Source organism: Vespula pensylvanica, chromosome 9, assembly GCF_014466175.1.
Source record: "Vespula pensylvanica isolate Volc-1 chromosome 9, ASM1446617v1, whole genome shotgun sequence".
Classification (NCBI taxonomy): domain Eukaryota; kingdom Metazoa; phylum Arthropoda; class Insecta; order Hymenoptera; family Vespidae; genus Vespula; species Vespula pensylvanica.
In genome coordinates, this window is record NC_057693.1 from 5,409,675 (window position 1) to 5,429,939 (window position 20,265).

Genomic DNA, 20,265 nt, shown 5'->3' on the forward strand with positions numbered 1-20,265 from the left:
GTTAACGCTCTTAAAGCATGTATGGCTCTATCAAACTATTAAGAATCATTGCAACAAGGGGGAAATAAAAAATGGAAAAAGAAATTCTATAAAAAATAAATTCATCGACGAATGATACGATTGTTAAAAAAAAAAAGTGAGGGGAAAAAAATAAAAAAAATTTCATTAAAAATATAAGAACGAGCTAGATAAAATGAATATTCGATAACCAAGGGTTGCGTGTCGAGCCTGGAGGGTAGGCAATCCTTCGTACAACCCTGTATTAGAAGCATCCAGCGTAACTCGCGTGACTAAGAAGAAGAGTTACAAACATTTGTCTTTAACACTTTCTAAAGAGACAAAAAATTTTCCTTTCCACGTCAAAGGAGAAGAAAGAGGGAAAAAAGAAACCAAAGAAGAAAGAAAAAAAAAAAAAAAGTAAAGAGAGAGAAAAAAAAAGGGAGAAATTATCAGCGCATAATTATACATCGAAATGTCTCGTTTTTTCATTTCACTGCCTCTCTTAAGTAGATCGATAAAAGTGTGGTACCAGTCAGTGTTGCGTGAACGAGAAAGAGAGAGAGAAAAAAAGAGGAAAAGAAAATTCCTAATTGGAGACAAGTTGGAAATAATTTCGAAAAGGACGAAAACGTTTTTCGATCGTGCTCCATACCTTTAAGAAACTTATCGGAGTGAGAAATCGCTAAGAAGTCGTTAACGCTTACCAAGGCAATAATCATTCGGTGACGGACGTGTGCAAAATTATTCAATCAATTTTTGCTCGCGTTCATGAGATACAAAATAAGAGAGAAAGAGAAATAAAGAGAGAGAGGACATATACAGGATAAGATAAGACCACTCGAGGCGATTCATACCTGAAAACGTTAAACGATCGTATTATTGTTAGTGTTTCCGCTGGCCAATGTAAAAAAAAAAAAAAGAAAAAGAAAGAGAAGAAGAAAAAGAGAGAAAGACAGAAAGGAAGTGATCGAATCGTCTTACTTTCGCCAGTCAACGAGAGAGAGAGAGAAAAAGAAGCACGTGTCGCGCCGCAAAATCGTCTTTCTCTTTCTCTTTCTCTCTCTCTCTCTCTCTCTCTCTCTCTATCTATCTCTCTGTCGGTCGTTCCGCTCGTGCCAGAGAACACGGTCTCTCACTGTGGTGCCCGTTTCCCACGGCCCCGATCGCGGCCGTATAAATACGCGCACGCGATGCGGACGGCCGCGTGTTCACGCACGCGTGTCGCCTTCGTTCCCCGACTAACAACCTTCGAACTTTGCCACGTAACTGCGAGTATACATAAACCTATACCTATACGTATGTAAGAGTTTCTATCGGATATCTTTAGATATTTATGTATGTATATACGTATGTATGTATGCATGTACGTATGTATGTATGGATATAGGTGTGCGTTTCTTTAGAAAACCAATTTATGTATCTTTCCATGGGCACCGCGCGCCGCCTTTTCCGGCTGGCCTTATCGCGCCTTTTCTATACTAACTCTCCTCCTCCAATCGTAAATCACGTTGTTACAATGTAACAACGCGATTAGAACGTCGATGCTAAGATTCCGGAAAAGAGCTTAAAGAATCGATTCCTAGACAATGCGATCGAGATTATATGTAAATTAAATCGGGATTTATCGTTCGGGAATCAAAGTTGTTCTCGAGATTTCAAAAGAAATGAAAAGAAAGGAAAGGTAAGAAAGAAGGATACAAAAATGACTTTATACGTTTTTAGATCGATTTGCGGTTTTCTCGTAATATCTTACATACCTAAATTATCTCCCAGCGATATCTCGAAATATCAGAAAAAGTTTTTGAAATGTCAGAAAATTGCTGTTAACACACATCTTCCGTGTAGAAACTTCGTCTTAGTCGTTTGGCTTCTCTCTCTTTCTCTCTTTCTCTTTCTCCTCTGACACTTTACAAATCACTCTAAGAAACTAAGTGTTACAAATGAACCTTCTAATGAAATCGAGCGAGTCAGTCACACGAATACGAGTAAAACCTTTGCTATCACCAATACTACGTACAATAATAATGTCTATGCGATACATACACACACATATATATATGTATGTATGTATGTACGTATTGTATATCTTCGATTAGAACGATTAGTCATTCATAGTTCGTTCTTTAAACTTGCGCAAAAGAAATAGTCGTGCCAATGCCAGTATCATCTCGCTGCCAAAAGAACATGACAAAGAAATAAAAGATGAGTTCTACGAAGTATAGACAAAAAAGATTAGATGTGCAATGAAATTTTGGGCTACTGACTAATGATGATCTCACATCGAGCAACTATATCATCGTATCGTCTATAAAAAGAAATAAAAAAAAAAGGAGAAGGAGAAGAAGTTTAAATCTCTCTGACAAATTATTTTCAAACGATTTCTCACTTCCGCCTCTAAATATAAACCTCGAATCTACGCAGGTACGGACGTTCGTTCGATATAATCGCGCTGATCGTGATCTACGCGACCGGATATACTCCTCGAACTAGTCATTCTAACCACGTCGAACAGGATAAAATAATTAACCCGATATTACGTGTAATTGTGAAATTTCAAAGCACGTTTCTAAACGAACGCAAATACTGTATAAGTATTAAGTATATTGAGTGAATTCAAATGAGATATGAATATAAAATGTTCTTTGATAAACTACATAAATCACTCTTGCAACGGAAATTAGAGAGTATATTAAAAAAAAATAATAATAATAATAATAATAATAAAATAAGAATAAAAATAAAAGATGAAGAATCAAAATCTTAAAAATCAAAAAGATGAAGAGAAAACCGGAAGGGAAAAAAAAAAGATAATACTAATATCGAATTTTGACGTATATAAATATACATAGAAAATAATCCCGTGCGTTATACAGATAAATGACGAAACGGTCAACCGTGAGAAAATACACGACGTACGTATATAAGTAACTAACTAGTACATACATACATGCGTATCTATCTCTATCCGACCAAACGAGAAATTCTATCGATCTCTCGTAGCCGATGAATTTTAATTCGATCGAGTTCGTTAGTTATCGTTAATGTTATGCTACAGAGAAAGCTAGTTGTACTTCCTCGCTCGTGTTGAACTTTTTTTATTCGTTATCAAAAAATAGATAATATTGTGAAAAACGACGATTGATAAAAATGAGAAAAAGGTTTATCGAAATAAATAAGAAGAAGAAGAAATCGAATGAAAAGTCTTCTGCGAAGTTACGACATATCGAACTGAATGATCTGCAATAGTGAGGAGAACAAATATGAAAGAACGAACGTATCAAAGAGTACGATCTTCTCTCTCTCTCTCTCTCTCTCTCTCTCTCTCTCTCTCTCTCCCTCTCTATCTCGTTCTACTTCGATAATAAAAAGCTCGATGAAGAGGAAGCGGAAAATAAGAAGGTGAACGAGAGATAGAAAGATAGAGAGGGAGAGAGAGAGAGAGAGAGAGTGAACGGACACGGACGATGATTATCAACGACTGGTGCGGATTATACGGTGGATTGCCGCGGGAGCTAAATCATTTGCTCGCTCGTTCTCGCTCGCTCGTTCTCGCTCGCGTCATGCTCGTGCCTAACTCGCGCGAGCTCGAAGCCACGTGAGAGGACGACCATAGACACACGACCGGTACAGTCCAGTAGAATGAATGAAGAAGGCCAGCCTCTTTCCTCTCATCCATTCAACCATTACGATTAGGGCAACGTTCTAATTTTCAATATTTTTTTTTTTTAATCGAATTCATACGACATTTTTATTCGTCGTGATAAAACGTCGATAAGCGTTTTATTTATGCTTATAAATTCCTATTTATACATTCCTATTTACATATTTATATATTCCTATTCCTTATATATACATAGGATATGCTAACACGAAATAGTTAAGTCGAATTTTTCTTCTAACGAAATGAAACGTCTAACTCACCTACACTTGTTTTCTTTTTTCGCTTATTCATTTTCCTACCAATGCTGCTCTCCTCCTACCACCCTCTCTCCTCCCGTCCACCCATCCACCCACCCACCTCGACGGAACTATGTTTCTTACGATAAAACATATGTAATAACGCAATACCGGTTTAAATGCTTATCGGATTTAAATGTAACGGCTTATTAAATGAAATTACGCAGGGACAGTTGTAGTCGCTTTATTACGATGTAAAGAAACCAACCAACGTCGAAGCTTTTGCTTAGATATTATCTAAATCTAAAAAGCTTGTAGAAAGCTGTTGGGTCCTATGAACGAAAAGATGCGATTCGACAGAAAGAAATTAAAAGGGGAAAAAAAATTCCATTCGATAGTATAATAAAAAAAAAAGAATAATAATAATAAGAAGAAGAAGAATAATAATACTTATACTCGATCTCAGCGAGAATAAATTAATCGATTGCTAGTCATGAACGAGACGAGTTCGATTCTATCGAAATATCGCTTGGGAAAGAAAAAACGTTTTTCGAAAAAAAAATAAAATAAAATAAAATAAAATAAAATAAAAAGAAATTTTATTCGATAATAAACAACAATATTTATAGTCGATTTCGAGAATAACTAGAGAATAAAATATCGATATTTAATCGAACAGATTGCGAGGCATGAATCGAGACGAGCTCGATTCTATCGAAGTTTCCTATAAATCCGTGTTGTAAATCCAGCATTTAAAAGGCCGGATATTTTCTTGGATTTTTTGCCACGGAATATCGATCCACGAGGATTTATGCAAGACCCTGTTCTATCGTTCACACGTGCAACGCTCTAGAATACACGGAGTCGTTCCTTTTTCTCGATACGATATATTAATATCGATTAACGTTCAAACACGTCCATCTTCTAATTGGCTGTTTAATTAAAATCCGAAGAAGATGACTGGTACTTAAATATCGGTGCAACAGATTAGATTTTTTCTTTTATTTTCTTTTTCTTTCCAATTTTTTCTTTCCTTTTTTTCTTTCTTCTTTTCTTTTTGTTCTTCTCTTTTTTAAATGATCCGATAGAATCGAACGTAACTATACTTCTCGATGCGACTGTACGAAGCTTCTTGCTTAGCCTTTCGCATAGTTCTCGTTGCTCGTGCTCGTTCTCTCGACTACTACTAGTATACCATGTAGACCTCGCCTTTCGTAGACCGGAAATAGCGAGACGATAACGAGAGAAGAGAAGAGGAGAGGAGAGGAGAGGAGAGGAGAGAGGTAGAGGAAGAGGAGGAAGAAGAAGAAGAAGAAGAAGAAGAAGAAAAAGAAGAAGAAGAAGGTAGAATCTCGAGAATCGAGACACGAAGAGGATCAAAAGAAGAAAAATGGAGAATGAAAACGAAAAGAGAAAGAAAAATAATAATAAAAAGAAGAGAGAGAGAGATGAAATTTATTATCTCTTCGTTCGCTAAGAGCACATGTACAATTAATTCAGGAGATTTCAGAAGACTCGTAAGCCTTTCAGAAAAGAAAAAGAAGAACGAAAGAATAAAAAAGAAAACAGTCCGCTAGACACGGCAGGCGGTATCATCGCAATAAACGAAGGAAGAAGGAGAGACGATGCTATACTATTATATTTCTTTAAAAAGAGATAAAATCTCGAATCCTTTTTCCGCGGGAATTTCTGAACCGATTTAATTTGCGCCGTGTATGCCGCCGAGATGTGGTAGATCGTTGTCGTTTAAGTCTACGAGCGAACAAAACGTTTATGTAACAAAATATATCGACATCCTCTTCGAAGAAGAAGAAGAAGAAGAAGAAGAAGAAACAGAGGAGAAGAGAAGAAGAAAGAGGAGAAGAGCTTCGTTTAGAATAATACGTGCGAATTTTTCAACATTCCATAGACGTAACGGAACTATGTAACTCCGCATAAACTTTCGCATATAATATAATCGATTTTCTTCGGTCTTTGATATCATGCAAATTAGAATTTTACACACGGTACAGGAGAATTTCGACGGCTTATCGGATTGACTTGCATTTTTTCCTTTTTTCCTCGTTAAATCGAACCTCCTTAATGGCGACTACTTTTTTACAAATCTTTTTGCATTTCGATCGCACGGGTTTCCCCCCCCCCCGGTTAAAGTAGTTAGTTAACGATCGATCTACAAGATCGCAAAACAAGAGAAAAAGGAGAGACGAAAAGAAAAGAAAAGAAAAGAAAGAAGAAGAATCATCGTTGCAACGTGCTTCTCGAGCACGTTATATACTCATGGTGCATCGTTCCTAAAGGGAAGTGTTAACGCGCGATATGTTGCAATTATTAACTCGCGTAAATACATAGGTATAATACGCGTGCGCCAGGGTGCGAATGGATATCAGCAAAGAAAAATTAAGAGGAGGACGCGCTCGATTCAAGTATTATGCATAACAGTTATTACCAAGAAAGCCCATAACCCTGGGTGCTACCGTCCTGTTAACTATAAAACTTTCGGATCTCAGCCGAATACCGTCGTAAATATAATCAACCCCATCGTCCAAGTTAATGGCGTGCCTCACGAAAGTAGCTCTCTCTCTCTCTCTCTCTCTCTCTCTCTCTCTCTCTCTCTCTCTCTTTCTCTCCCTCTCTGTCTCTCTTTGGCTTTTTATTTTTTTTTCTACCTCATCAACAAAATCAGACAACGACGACGAGAAGGAAGACGCGATGGGCGGTCATAAAACGTCGAAAAACGTTGTAAGAACCTGCAGGATCTTAAGTAGATATGAGACTGTTCGTCCTGAGAGAGAAAGAAAGGGGATAAAAAGAAACAGAAAAGATAAAATTTATAAACTTTATCGTAGGAAAAGTGTTGCCCTTCCATCGTATAACGTAGACATTAAGATTCATGGGGAGAAAAACATCCAAGGGAAACCATGTTCCTTCGGCATTTTAAAATCCTTTGAAGAATGAAACTCGACATTTTCGAACAGATAACGCACCCGTACGATACTCTAAACAAATACCTGACCTATCTCGGACGAAAGTTGCGCGTATACAAATGAATGTAAATACAACCTTTGATCGTCGTGATGTAAAAAGAAAAAAAAAAAAAAAAAAAGAAAAAAAAAGAAAAAAGAGCGATCATCCGAGATTAGAACGCAAATATAAAGATGTGTGGAGCGAATAATCAAGAGATAAAAAATAATCGTGAAAAATACAAATCCGATAAAAATTTCCCCTTGGAAGTTAGCATATTATCAGGGACACATTTACCTACTTTTTCTCCAAACAAAATATTGGGGAAGTCCAAGGGTGGGTTTGGTTGAAGGTGGCTCGAAAAAACTCACGTAAAGATTACTACCCCATACGGAGGGGTGATATCGGAGATACACGTGTAAAGAGAGAGGCACGAGTACGAAAGAGGGACGAAACTTGCTCAGGTGGGCTTCCCGTACCTCCTGGCTTCTTCTTCTTCTTCGTCTTCTTCGTCGTCTTCTTCTTCTTCTTCTTCTTCTTCTTCTTCTTCTTCTTCTCTTTCTCTCTTCTCTGTCTTTCTCTCGTGGGAACTTGAGACAGATGCGTCGCGCGTGAGAATCTCGGGCAGATGCGGACTTACGCACCTTCTCGAGAGTGCGCCACGCACTACTGCCTCGTGTGTGTATTTATAAGAGTTGAAGTGAGGAAGAGGACTCAAGAGTGTTTTCTCTCTCTCTTTCTCTTTCTCTCTCTCTCTCTTTCTATATGTTTATAGATATGTGTATAGGTACGTGTCTATATTCGACATGCCATCACATATTATACTAGAGTATATATAACACGCTCTTACACCGTTCTTACCGAGAAACAGGGAGTAGGGTGTGACTCCTCTTACATATCCTTCCCTCCTCGAACGACCATTGGCCGTCAGTCGAGATCGTCATAGTCGTGATTGTAATACGCGTACGGTGGCGCAGAACCGAGGCGTGTGCACGGAACGTGGACGGAACGTGGCGCGGTTTTCTATCTCTTTCTCTCTGTCTCTCTGTCTGTCTCTCTCTCTTTCTTTCTTTTTTTTTCTTCGCTCACTTCTCTATTCTATTCGTCCTTTTCTCGCGCCCCACTCTTTACTTAAGAAACTATCGATCGACGTAAGTACTCACTCTTATGTAAGTATTCTCAATCGCTAACCATCGTTCTTGATATTTTCTTTCTCATCATTTAAAAATACGTACCATTATAATACCTTGTCTTTTGTAATAAAGAAGAAGAAAAGGATGAGAGGAGAAGAAGAAAAACAAATCGAAAGTTCTTTCTGTTTGTCGTATTACGTACGATAATGAGCTCGATGTCAACGTTAACTCGTTACTTTCTTAAAGGAGTACCCCAAAAGAGTACGATTCGATTAAGAGTAAATATCGTCCACTGTGAAAGAAAATCGGTATAATAAAGAATTATTTTCGACGGGAACGATGTCTCCCCTTCTTACCTATAAATCGACGTAAGTACTTACTTACTTACTTATATAGGTATAGATATATAGATTCGCGATCGTTGTCGATCGTTCTTGATTTTCTTTTTTTCTTTTTCTCCCGTCTTTAAAATTACAGACTATCACAATATTTTGCGTCCTTACTGTCTTTTGTACATATGTATTTGAAAAAAAAAAAGAAGAAAAGGGAAAAGAAAATAAAAAAAAAAAGATCGAATGTACTTTCCGTGAACGTATTACGTACGATAATGAACTCGATGTCAACGTTGAATTGTTACTTTCCCAAAGGAGTATGTAGTTATACGATACTACGTATCGACTAAGAATTATTGTCGAACGAGAGAAGAGGAAATCGATATAATAAAGAAGAATCGTTTTCGAAGACAGCAATGTCTCTTCGAAAGAGACATTTCGCAAGCTTTCTCAAAGAGCGAAATTTAATTTCTATCGACGGAATATAAAATACCAAGGGGGTAGAGGATGAGGAGGGAAGGATGGAGATGGGGGAGGGGAGAGGAGAAAGAAAGAGAGAGAGAGAGAGAGAGAGAGAGAATTTATCGCTTTAGGCTATACATTGCCGTTTGTTACGCGTCATACATACATACATACATACACATACACACATCGAAAGTATCGTTTCGGGAAGGCGCAAAGGAAACGAGCGATTCTTATCTTTCGAACTCGATGCCGGCGGGCACTAAGAGAGACCGTCGAAAGAATAAATTCTCTTTGCTCCCGTAAAACGGCAGCCCATGGTCCGCAACGAAAGTACACCATGACGACGACTAAGACAACTTTGAATCCTATTGGAAATATCCACCTACCTACCTACCTACCTACCTACCTACCTACCTACCTACCTACCTATATACATACATACATACGTACATACATGTATATATATATATATATATATATATATATATACGTGTGTATATACATGTATGAATATAATATATAAAGTATAGTATGGTAGGGTAATCGTGCCGGAAGGAATATCGACGAAGCCTTCATACCGCCATCTTTCTTTTTCTTCGTCTTCTTCTTCTCCTCCTCCTTCTTTTTCTTCTTTCGCTCGCTCGTTCGTTCGTTCGTTCGTCCCCGTTTACTTTGATCATTCTTCATTCCTCGACGGTTCCTCCTTCGACGACCAGCAATTTGACGCGATCTCGAAACTTCACGAAGACTACACCGACCGACGTTTCGATTTATAACGTCAATGTAATTACCTACGCGAGGATATACATACGTACATCCTTCTTTTCTTTTTCTTTTTTATTTCTTTATAAGAGAAGGCCTTCTTCTTGTTTCTTCTTTTCTTTCTTTCTTTCTTTCTTTCCTTCTTTCTTTCTTTCGATATTAAACCAAAAAGTACAAAGCAGAAATTTCACCGGATACTTCACGTAATTATTACCTACTCAGAATTTATCATCATGAAAATTGTTCTCATCCATCACCGACAACTTTCAACGGCAAACCTTAGATACTTGTTTGAATTCGACTTTACGAGGAACAACGATCGATCGAACGATCTATCGATCCATCTGATCCGTTGAATCTTCTGAATCTTCACTGTGACCCGCTTTCTTGAAGTTTATTTTAGATATGCTCGACGATGCTTCTTCTCCTCCTCCTCCTCCTCCTCCTCCTCCTCCTCCTCCCCCTCCCCCTCCCCCTTCCTCTATCTCCTTCGCATCTCCTCGGTCGCTCTTTTAATGAGCACGGAAACCGATCGGGAGACATGCTTTATAACGCCACAGACTTTCGATAGGTCGATTAATTAATCGCTTCGTACGTCGGAAACTATATCCGCGTTAACGAGATAAATGACATCGGCCAAGAACGAAGACTTCGACAATTTTTATTCGCGAAAGTTTCTACTCGTCGGCTAAAATATAACTTTTCTCATTTTTCGTAATCACATTTACTCCCGATCGAAAGAATAAATTAATCATCCACAAATTGAATATTATTGTAGTAGATGCGTATATATGAGCAAAAAAAAAAAAAAAAAAAAAAAGGAAGAAAAAATAATTTACTTTTCCCCCGAATGTTTCGAAAGTTTTAACAAAGATTTTCATCGCGACTCATTATTAAACGTTTAACACCGAATCTTTCATTTACGCTCGCACGACTGAGACGAGAAAATCGAAAGAGATTTTAAAGAGCGACTATAAGCGTTCGCTCGTTTCATACCCACGGCGATTAAGTACCTACTCGACTCGAGAGGAAATTTTTTTCAACTCAAAGTCAGTGAACGGTACCTTTGGCCTTTGAGTTTCCTACATATATGAATACACGTACATATATATACATACATACATACATACATACATACATAAACGAATAAGCTCATCGGTAGGTAGGTATAAAGAGTCCTTAGCGTTACCTGTGAATGGGGATACTTACTTACTTACTTACTTACTTACTTACTTACTTACTACAACTACTACTTTAATCGTGAAAGTCAACTTTGGCTAATGTTACACGCTGAGTAAGTAAGTCAGGTGCCCTTCCTTCCTTCAAAGTAAAATGATCTTCGAAAAGAGAATGAAGCGCGTAAAAAGAGAGGCTCGTACACACGAGCCCGATCGTACCTACTCGTGCTCGTTCATGCAAAGATAACGTAGTGAATGGACGGGAACGGAGTTTACACCGGTTTATTCTTCTTAACGATGGGGCATCCAGAAGACGAAAAGCCACGAGTATCGAGTGAAGCATTAATACGAGAAAAAAAAAGGAAAAAAAAAAAATTAAGAAAAAATAATGATAATAAAAAGTGAGTTCTGCCTAACGACCGTACATCCGTATGATGCTTCGAACGACTCCGATCGTTACGAGACTTTCTTTTTTTCCTCTGCGTATCTACATATATTTTTTTAATTATTTTTTTATTATTATTTTATTTTTTTTCATTTCTTTTTTTTTTTTTTTTTTTAATCATCGGTTCGTATACTTTTCATTTCGTTGGACGTCTGTAGAGAGAGGGATAAGTGGATATTCATCGTAAAACCGGAACGCGAGAGATGCTCCCCTTATCGACGACTCGCTCGATTAGTATGCTTCCCGTACTTATTTCTCTCTCTCTCTCTCTCTCTCTCTCTCTCTCTCTCTCTCTCTCTCTCTCTCTCTCTCTCTCTCTCTCTCTCTCTCTCTCTCTCTCTCTCTACATTTTCTTTTTATCTTAGATGCAACGACATCGTAGCACGTAATAGGTATATACTCCTACATAATTGCATGTGTTTTATATTTTTTTTGTCGGATTAGTGTATCGTATAGGAGAGTTGATGCTTGAGAAAGTCTCGACCGCTAATGATCTCTCTCTCTCTCTTTCCCTTGCTGTTTATCGTTACAAGGTTGCAAATTATTAGAGAGATAATTATATAGCCGTCAAAGTATCGCAAGTATATCGTCTCTCTTTCCTATTCCTAAGTTTACTCGCGTACGTTGCCGTATTCTGCCTCCAATGAACTTATAATTAGCTCGTTTTCTTCTTCGTCTTCGTCTTCGTCTTCGTCTTCGTCTTCGTCTTCGTCTTCGTCGTTGTCATCGCAAACGTCGAGAGAAAGAAATAGAGAGGGAGAGAGAGAAAGAGAGAGGGAGAGAGAGAAAGAGAGAGAGAGAGAATATGTGGCGTTTGGAATAACGCCAGCGTTTCTTAGATACGTTAAAAGTAACGAGAACGAATGGCCCGTAACGATCGTTGCCAAGATAATAATCGGAACGAGAGAGAAGGATGAATCGTGTTGAAAGAATTATTCAAGATCACACGCCGAACGATGCTTAGATCCGACAGCTGTCAATCGTAAAAACGATTAATATGTACGCGGTATATCCAACTGACTTTCAGTTTATGGTCATCGATCTCGAAGAAAATATATCTACAAATCGAATTGCTTGAACGTTATACCCATTAAAACTATTTACTGCGTCTACAAAAATGATGGATTATCTTGAAATAAAAAAAAAAAAAAAAAAAGAAGAAGAAGAAGAAAGAAAAAGAAGAAGACAAAAAATATCAAAAGACAAGAAACAAGACAAAAGAATAAATAAATATAAAATCGAACGTAAGATCGAAGTATCGTATCGAGCATACTGTAATAATCTCCTTACAATAGATAAACAAAAATATATGATCAAAGAATAGAAAAATAGAATAATAGAAGAAGATTGTGTCGAAGGTCTATACGATATACGGTATTCTGATTTGTAACTCGGCCACGTGGTGAGTATTCAAAAGGGAAAAGTATTCACGAAATGAAAGTGAGGTCACGAAATCCCTTATAAGGATGTCGAAAGGAGAGATATAAGGGCAAAGAGAAAATAAGAGATATAAGAGAAAAAGAGAAAAAAATAAAGAGAGAGAGAGAGAGAGAGAAGGAACACAGTAACTCGTGTGCAGCACACGAGCGAAAAGAAAAAACGATGCACATGCTCGATATTCCCATGGATTCCGTTGCCTTATGGCGGTCGACTTGGCCCGGTCCTTCCTTATACTCTCTCTCTCTCTCTCTCTCTCTTTCTCTTTCTCTCTGTCTCTCACTTTTGCTCTCCTTCTCCCTCTTTTCACCGGCTCTTTCTAAACACACCGTAAGATTTCCCCCTTACACGCGGCCCACGAGCACGACGTGCGTAGGCACGCACATGTCCCAAATTCCCACAGTCCTAAAAGGTACCTATATATCGCCTGCTCTTCTCTCCCTTAGACGTTCTCGTCACCTTCACATGTAAGAAAGAGAGAGAGAGAGAGAGAGAGAAAGAGAGAGAGAGAGAGAGAGAGAGAGAGAGAAAGAACGATGAGATGTGGGCCCACATATAACGACCTCCACGCGTGGACGACCGCGAGGCCACGTGCATTCACGTCCTCGCCTTTTTTCGCGCGCTTTCTTCTTCTTCTTGTTCTTGTTCTTTTTCTTTTTCTTTTTCTTCTTCTTCTTCTTCTTCTTCATCTTAGTCTTCTTCATCTTCGTCTTCTTCCTTCTCCTCTTGATCAAAATCCTCAAACATCTCTTTTTCATATTTCTATGGATCCACGCGACTATCAATGATATGCGAGAATTAAAAGAAAAGAAAAAATATACATATAGCAGATAAACGTTTTACTTTTAATTTCTTTCCTTCTACTATTTATTCGGCCAGTATTTTTATGAATTAACGATAAGTATTACTAACTATATGATGATAAGCATGCTAACATGTTCATGTAGTTTAATTTCCATAAAAGAAAAAAAAAAGGAAGAGAAAAAAAATTGTAAGCACGATTCGATAAAAACTTTAAAAGTCAATATCTCAGAAAGATTTATTTTTGTCATTGGTATATCAGGTTCTTGCACGCACCCACAGAATTATTACATTTTAATTTTAATCCGAAACGATAGAAATTCTGAGAAAAACGATAAATAATTATCCCCGATAATTGGAATAATTTCTTTGATAGCAAAAACTCTTCGATATCTTCGATTATAAACGAATTATGACGACTTATTATGTATCATAAGATTTAACGAAACAAATATACCCAACTACATTCGTATGCATTAATAAAAGAGTTAAGTTTCTCTAAAGGATGATAACTGAGACATCCAGAGCTAGTCGTTTAATTAACAAAACGCGTTCCTACGACTCTACCGTATTATCGTGAACACGCAATGTCCGCGTACGTACCACGAAGAATCGATTAAGATCGCCATGATACCATAATTAGAAAAAAAAAAAAAATTCCTACACTATTGACTCGTTAATGTAAATAATACCGCAATAAAAAATAAAAGCAAATCGATGATTTCTGTGCGCGACCAAGATATATAGAAAAGAAAAAGGGAGAGAGAAAGAGAGAAAAAAAGAAACGCCGATGACTTGTTTTTCCTCATCACGAAAAATAAAACTAATTAAACTTGACTCGGAGAAACGTGAACTAACATCCACATATCTCGGCATCGTGTATGCACATTGAAATATATCACGAAATATATCATCGATTGTTAAAATATTATCGAACTGACATGTTTCTATCGAAGCAGTGACAACAGTTGCCAATACTACTCGATAACGCTATGACGATATATTTCGATCAGATTTGTAGATATTATTTAAGGAAAAAAAAAAAAAAAGAAAAGAAAGAAAAAAAAAGAAAAAAGAAAACAAAAAAGAGAACTTCAAATTCCTCCATTCGATTCTCGAAGAATATAATTAAGATTTTTCACATTTAGATTTTCTTGATATAATCTTTACATTGATAAATCGCTCGAGTCTCCTCGGGTTGCAACTTTCTCTCTCTCTCTCTCTCTCTCTCTCTCTCTCTCTCTCTGTTTCTTTCTCTTTGACCCGTATGTCATTTTTGTTGATCGTCTAGTGCTCTATGGGTTCATCTACCCACGCTAACGGGAAGAAGCGACAAACGAAAAAGAAGCGTAGGCAGAGAAGTAGAAAAGGAGGTGGAGAAAGAAGGGATGGAGAGAAAGAGGAGGAGGAGGAGGAGGAGGAGGAGGAAGAGAATGAAACGACAAGTTGAAAAGAGGCGAGAGGAGTGAGAGGAGCGAGCAATCTTAGCAGTCCACTTAAACGGTGATTCCTTTTGCCTTTTAAGATACATAGAAAGAAAAAGAAAGAAAGAGAGAGAAAGAGAGAGAGGGAACATAAGAGAGGACACGTGTTAGCGCGCGCGACCAAGCGTGTTGAACGTTAGCGCGCGTTCTCGCGGAACTCGAGACGCAACAGGTTCGAGATTTCCCCTCTCTTTCGAGAGGGAAAGAGAGAGAGAGAGAGAGAGAGAGAGAATTCTTTCTTTGTAAACAAGCCGCTCGTATCGGCCGAAAGAGTCGACTTGAATTCCTATCGTTCGATAAGTTTCAAATAAATAAATAAATAAATAAGTACATACAGAGTGAAACGCGTTTCCTTGTAATTAAACTCATATAACGTGATTTTTACGCAAACACCGAGAGAAAATCACGTTTAATAGTGTCTACCTATATATTTATATATGTATATATATCTATATATATATATATAAATTATATATTTACGTACGTACGTATGTATGTATGCATACATGCATTTATGTATGTATTCGTAAATACCTAATCGCTAGCACGTGTTCGAAGAGAAGCATGAGAATCGAAAGGAGCAGCGGTAAAGTCTTTCTAGGAGAATGACTTTCGCTGATCTTAGATCATCGATAGAAGAGAGACAGAGAGACAGAGAGAGAGAGAGAGGAGAATATGGGATGGGGATCGAGGACACGTCGTCTTGGTCGATACGTGTGTCGAAGTAACGCGCGTACGGCAGATGAGAGAGGCTGCAGGAGTCCGTGGGAAACATCCTCGGTGGTTCCTTCCTTAGGAAAGGCTAAGAGGGAATCCTTTAGTGGTCGTGTGCACGTACACGCGAGCTCGTGTTCTCGTATACGGGGATCTTTCGGGTGGTAAGGCAGGAGCAGGGGTAAAGCGAAGAAGGCGAAGAGCCGAGCCATCTGCCCGAGTCTCTCACGATTTCAGGCCAGCTGCCGATATCTTCGCGTATAAGCGTGTGCATCGTGAAAGAGAAGAGCGAGGACGAAAGAAAAAGAGAGAGAAAGAGAGAGAAGAAAAGAGATACGGAGCCGGGGGCGCTAAATGCATATCCCGTGCACACTTATTTGCGACTAGGTGTGTAAAAGTGCGCCGCTCTAAAGTCGCCCACGGCTATCGTTTGCGGCGCATCGACCGATTTTACTGGCCCTTTTGCTCGGAGACTTCACGACTCATTTCCCTTTCCCTTCCTGCTTCCTCTCCGTTTGGCTTCTCTCTCTCTCTCTCTCTCTCTCTCTCTCTCTCTCTCTCTCTCTCTCTCTCTCTCTCTCTTTATCTATATATATATATATCTTTCTATCTCGCGCGCGCGCGCGCACACACAACTAAACGTACGGACTGACTTTCCAAGGGTTCTCCTCTTCCAAGTACATACGTTTACCCAGACATCGTAGGTCGCACTGTACATGCCTTGGGGGTTCGTTAATCGACCTACTCGTGCCGATCGCGTGCACTGCACGAGTTGTCCTGACTTCTCGAGACCTCGTCGATCCTTCAGCTATCTATCTATCTATCTCTCTCTCTCTCTCTCTCTCTTTCTCTCTCTCTTTCTCTCTCCTTTCGTTCTTCTATCCTTTTTTTTTCTTTTCTTTCTTTTATTTTTTCCTTTAACTTTTCTATAATACAGACACCATTAAAATAGAGAAAGTTGCACGGGTAAGATTTTCAACGATCTCCCGTCTAGCAATATTTTCATAAAACTGTCATAAAATGATTTGTTTAAAACGCGAAATGACGTTGTAAAAACGAAATAAAGCTTTTTCTACGAGGTCATTATGGAAAACATATGAATCGAAGATAAGCGATTAACTCGTGTCGTATATTATCCTCGTAAACGTTTAGTGAGGCATTAAATAAATAGGCATAGACCGATCAAAAATAAAAGCTGACCCCTACAATAATACCGTTTAATGGTGGTTTCCCCTAACGGTTTCCAACCCTCTACTCTACAAAGAATAGCATTAGGAATGTCGTAAACGGATCTTGCTAAAGAAGAAGGGACTACCTTTACCTTTACTACCTGTTGCTAACTTCTATCGGACCACGTTGATCACGAGTCTACCACTATTTCGGTAACATTTGCCAAAGGCACCTGCGTTTAAGGTCTAACAATATACGAAAGGGTCTCCTCCCCTTTCTCCTCCGTTTTACCGATTCGATTTTACCCTAAATGCAAATCCTCGAGAAGAGAGAAGGAGAGAGAGAGAGAGAGAGAGAGAGAGAGAGAGAGAGAGAGAGAGAGAGAGAGAGAGAGAGAGAGGGAGAAAATAATCTTTATAGCTTTCCATATAGATGAATCACTCTGTTATAAGAAATCGTCGAAATGTTAAAATGGGAACATGAGAAAAGCTTATCTCGTTTTAGAAAGTAAGGCTCACAAATATTCCATTTTATTCGTGAGCAGGAGTATAAAGAGGAGAGAGGGTCAAGTTTGGAAAATACGGAAACGGTTGGGACTATTGAACGAGAAGAAGGTCAGCTCCTACGTATTGCACGCTACCCAATAGAAAAACTTCCTGAAAGGAGGATCCCTTTAATTTCTATGGATTCCTCTAGCCCCTTAGATCCTCTACTCTTCCAACACCTACGTAGTTAGGATATAGGGGTGAATTCTTTCGGTTTACCCTTCAATGGCTCGAAAAGTGTGGGAACGGTTAGTCTGAACCGAACGAAAAACGAATCTGTCGAGAGGACGACACCCGTATGGGGTCTTGTTTCCTTCGTATCGGGGGTGGAGCCAAGGGGCTCGTGCTAATATAAACCATCGTCTTCGTCGATATTAGTAAGGAGGCGTAACGTTCCCCATCGTTTTTTTTTCTTCTTCTTTTTCTTCTTCTTCTTCTTCTTCTTCTTCTTCTTCTTCCTCCTCCTCTTCTTCTACTTCTTCTTCTCCCTCGCACTTTCATAAAAATTCTCACGAGAAGAGGATTCTAATTATAACTCGGTTTACGAGTATCTAAGTATTATCATAAGTTTCACGTCCATGTAAAACTCGACGAAAATTTTTAAGTATACCATTTATCTCGTATAAAAGACGAAAGTTCTTCTGATATAAACCCAACGAAGAGTTATTCCTTTCGGGTCGTTAATCTTACGAAAAATAGTAATATATAAGAGACGTAGAAGCACAAGCACGTTGCTAAAGGCGACTCATTCGTCCACGTAAAAGCGTCACGAAAGTATCCTAATTAGGCAATGAAAGGATTCTTTGTGGTGTCCTCGTAAGAGGCTGCCTAAAAGATGCCGATAACACGTGCATTGGACGTATCGAAAAGGAGACGCCGTGTTCTCTTTTTCATTTGAGCAAAAAAAAAGAAAAAAGAAAGAAGTAAAACACATAATATATAACATTCCAAAGGAAAGGAATCGTTTCTAATGTCTCGAAAGACAGCGCACGCAACGATAAGTTCATTCGATAATATTTTCTTTCGTTCAGATGTTTTGCCGCGCTTAATTACAAGATAACGAGAGGGAAAGAGAAAAAAAGAGGGACAGAGAGAGAGAGAGAGAGAAAAGAGAGTAAAAAAAAAAATAAACAAGATATACGAGAAGATGTTTGTTTTCATTGACGGCGAAGCGTTCGCGAATTATCGATCGGTTTCTCTATAAGTAAAACCTTGAAAAATCGGATTTCATCGATCAAAGACTTCTTTGTTGAGGTTTCTCCCAAGGATGCGAACTTACATATTTGCTTGAGCATGATTGTGGAACGTGTGTCTTCTGTATATGTATATATTTTACATAGGACACGAATACTTGCGAAAAAAGAATTTGGTCTTTTTTTTACATACCTTCTCCCCAGACCGAGACGAGTTTTCGAGAACGAATCGAAAAATAATTACTCGCAACGTATGGTACATATTGACGATTAATTACCGTCACATGCGTATAAAATGTACGATACCTGCGATGGTTCGTCGATATTTTTTTTTCTTTTTCTTTTTTTCTTTTATTTGTCTTAATAACACGTAAAGTGCCACGGTCGCGCCAAATGAGTCTTCCTCGAACGAAAATTAACTGTAAAAATGAATATTCCTCGATATCTCGTGTTAAAAATAATTCGTGACAAAATTTGGCGCGTATCGACGAGGTCGAAAGGAGAAATAAACGAATGTCGATCGATTAACGCGAATCATCGAAAGCTGCTTGCCGCTGTAGTCAAATACATGGATAATATAGCGGCTAAGAGTAAGAGCAAGTAAGTACATATATGTACGAGCGAGCAAACACGAGCGAACATCGATTGGCACGACACACCGACGACGATCACGTGGTCCCATTCAATTATCGTCATCTCTTTAATTGTCGACTATCCTCGTGCTGGCTCACGTGTCGATATGCACATTCTCGACAGATACATATTTTTGTTTTTACTCTGATGAATATTACCAATGCGACGTATTGGTCCTACCACTTTCTCTCGCTCGCTCGATTTGTTTCTCTACGAACGCGTTGATACTTGAAACTCGTCGCAACGATTACGTCAACAACTTAACGATATAATCAAAAGAAAAGAAAATATAATTCTGGTCTCTCGTAATTAGCATTTTCGCGCAAACCTATTATTAACGTATCGCAGTCGAGTCGTGTCATTTCAGAGATATACCCTACTTACTTTCTTCGACATATTTAATATGGTTCTAATGATCGTACGTACATTAGTTACGTTCGAATATAATTATGAAGAGAAACGTCAATAACGAATCCAATTAAAAATTCTAACATCGTTCTTTAGATCTTGTTTGAAAAAGATATCTCTAAACTTATCTACTTTCCAATATCAAGACACACACACAAACACACATTTGCTTTAAAGTCGATCGATCTATAGAAGGATTAGGAAGGAGAACGAGACAGTCATTTGCAAAAAAAAAATAAAAAATAAAAAGAAAATATAATGCAACTGTCCAAATCGATTTATCAGTTGCGAGTCGACGAAACGACGATTCTACCGAATATCGAATTTAATTTAGCCCATCGACTTTATTTGCATATTCGTGGACTCTTCGGCGATCTAAAAAATTTTATTAAGTATCGACGATAAAGTGGATAAGCGGAATAAAATGGAAATGAAAAAAAGGGAATTGAAAGAAATTGAAGCAAAAAAAAAATAAATAAAAGCACGCACCCTTAATTTTATACCTGGGCCGATGCTGACTAACACGACGAAAACGAAGAGGAGGGGACGACGACGACGACGACGACGACGACGACGAAGACGACGACAACGTTCTCCGATCGAACGAAATATCTCTTTAACTTTATCATTTTTTTTTTTTTTTTACTTTTTCTTTTTCCACTAAAGCTAAAGAGACAGAGCTGAATTCGTGCTGAGAAATGCACTGT

The 20,265-nt window shown here is 38.3% G+C and overlaps 1 protein-coding gene across 10 annotated transcripts in view; it reads right to left on the reverse strand.

Annotated features, from left to right (window-relative positions):
- The window catches only part of LOC122632091 (tubulin polyglutamylase TTLL4-like), a 131,483-nt gene that overhangs the window by 98,212 nt on the left and 13,006 nt on the right, over positions 1–20,265 (reverse strand). Inside the window, exon 1 of one of the 10 annotated variants that reach the window (XM_043818555.1) lies at positions 7,338–7,886. The exons of 5 other annotated variants lie outside the window; for them this stretch is intronic. The gene's annotated coding sequence lies outside the window, so the exon portion shown is untranslated. Of the gene's footprint in view, positions 1–1,757; positions 2,006–7,155; positions 7,887–20,265 lie in introns of those variants that run through there. 4 more of the 10 variants (XM_043818554.1, XM_043818551.1, XM_043818552.1 and 1 more) reach the window with 4 other exon arrangements.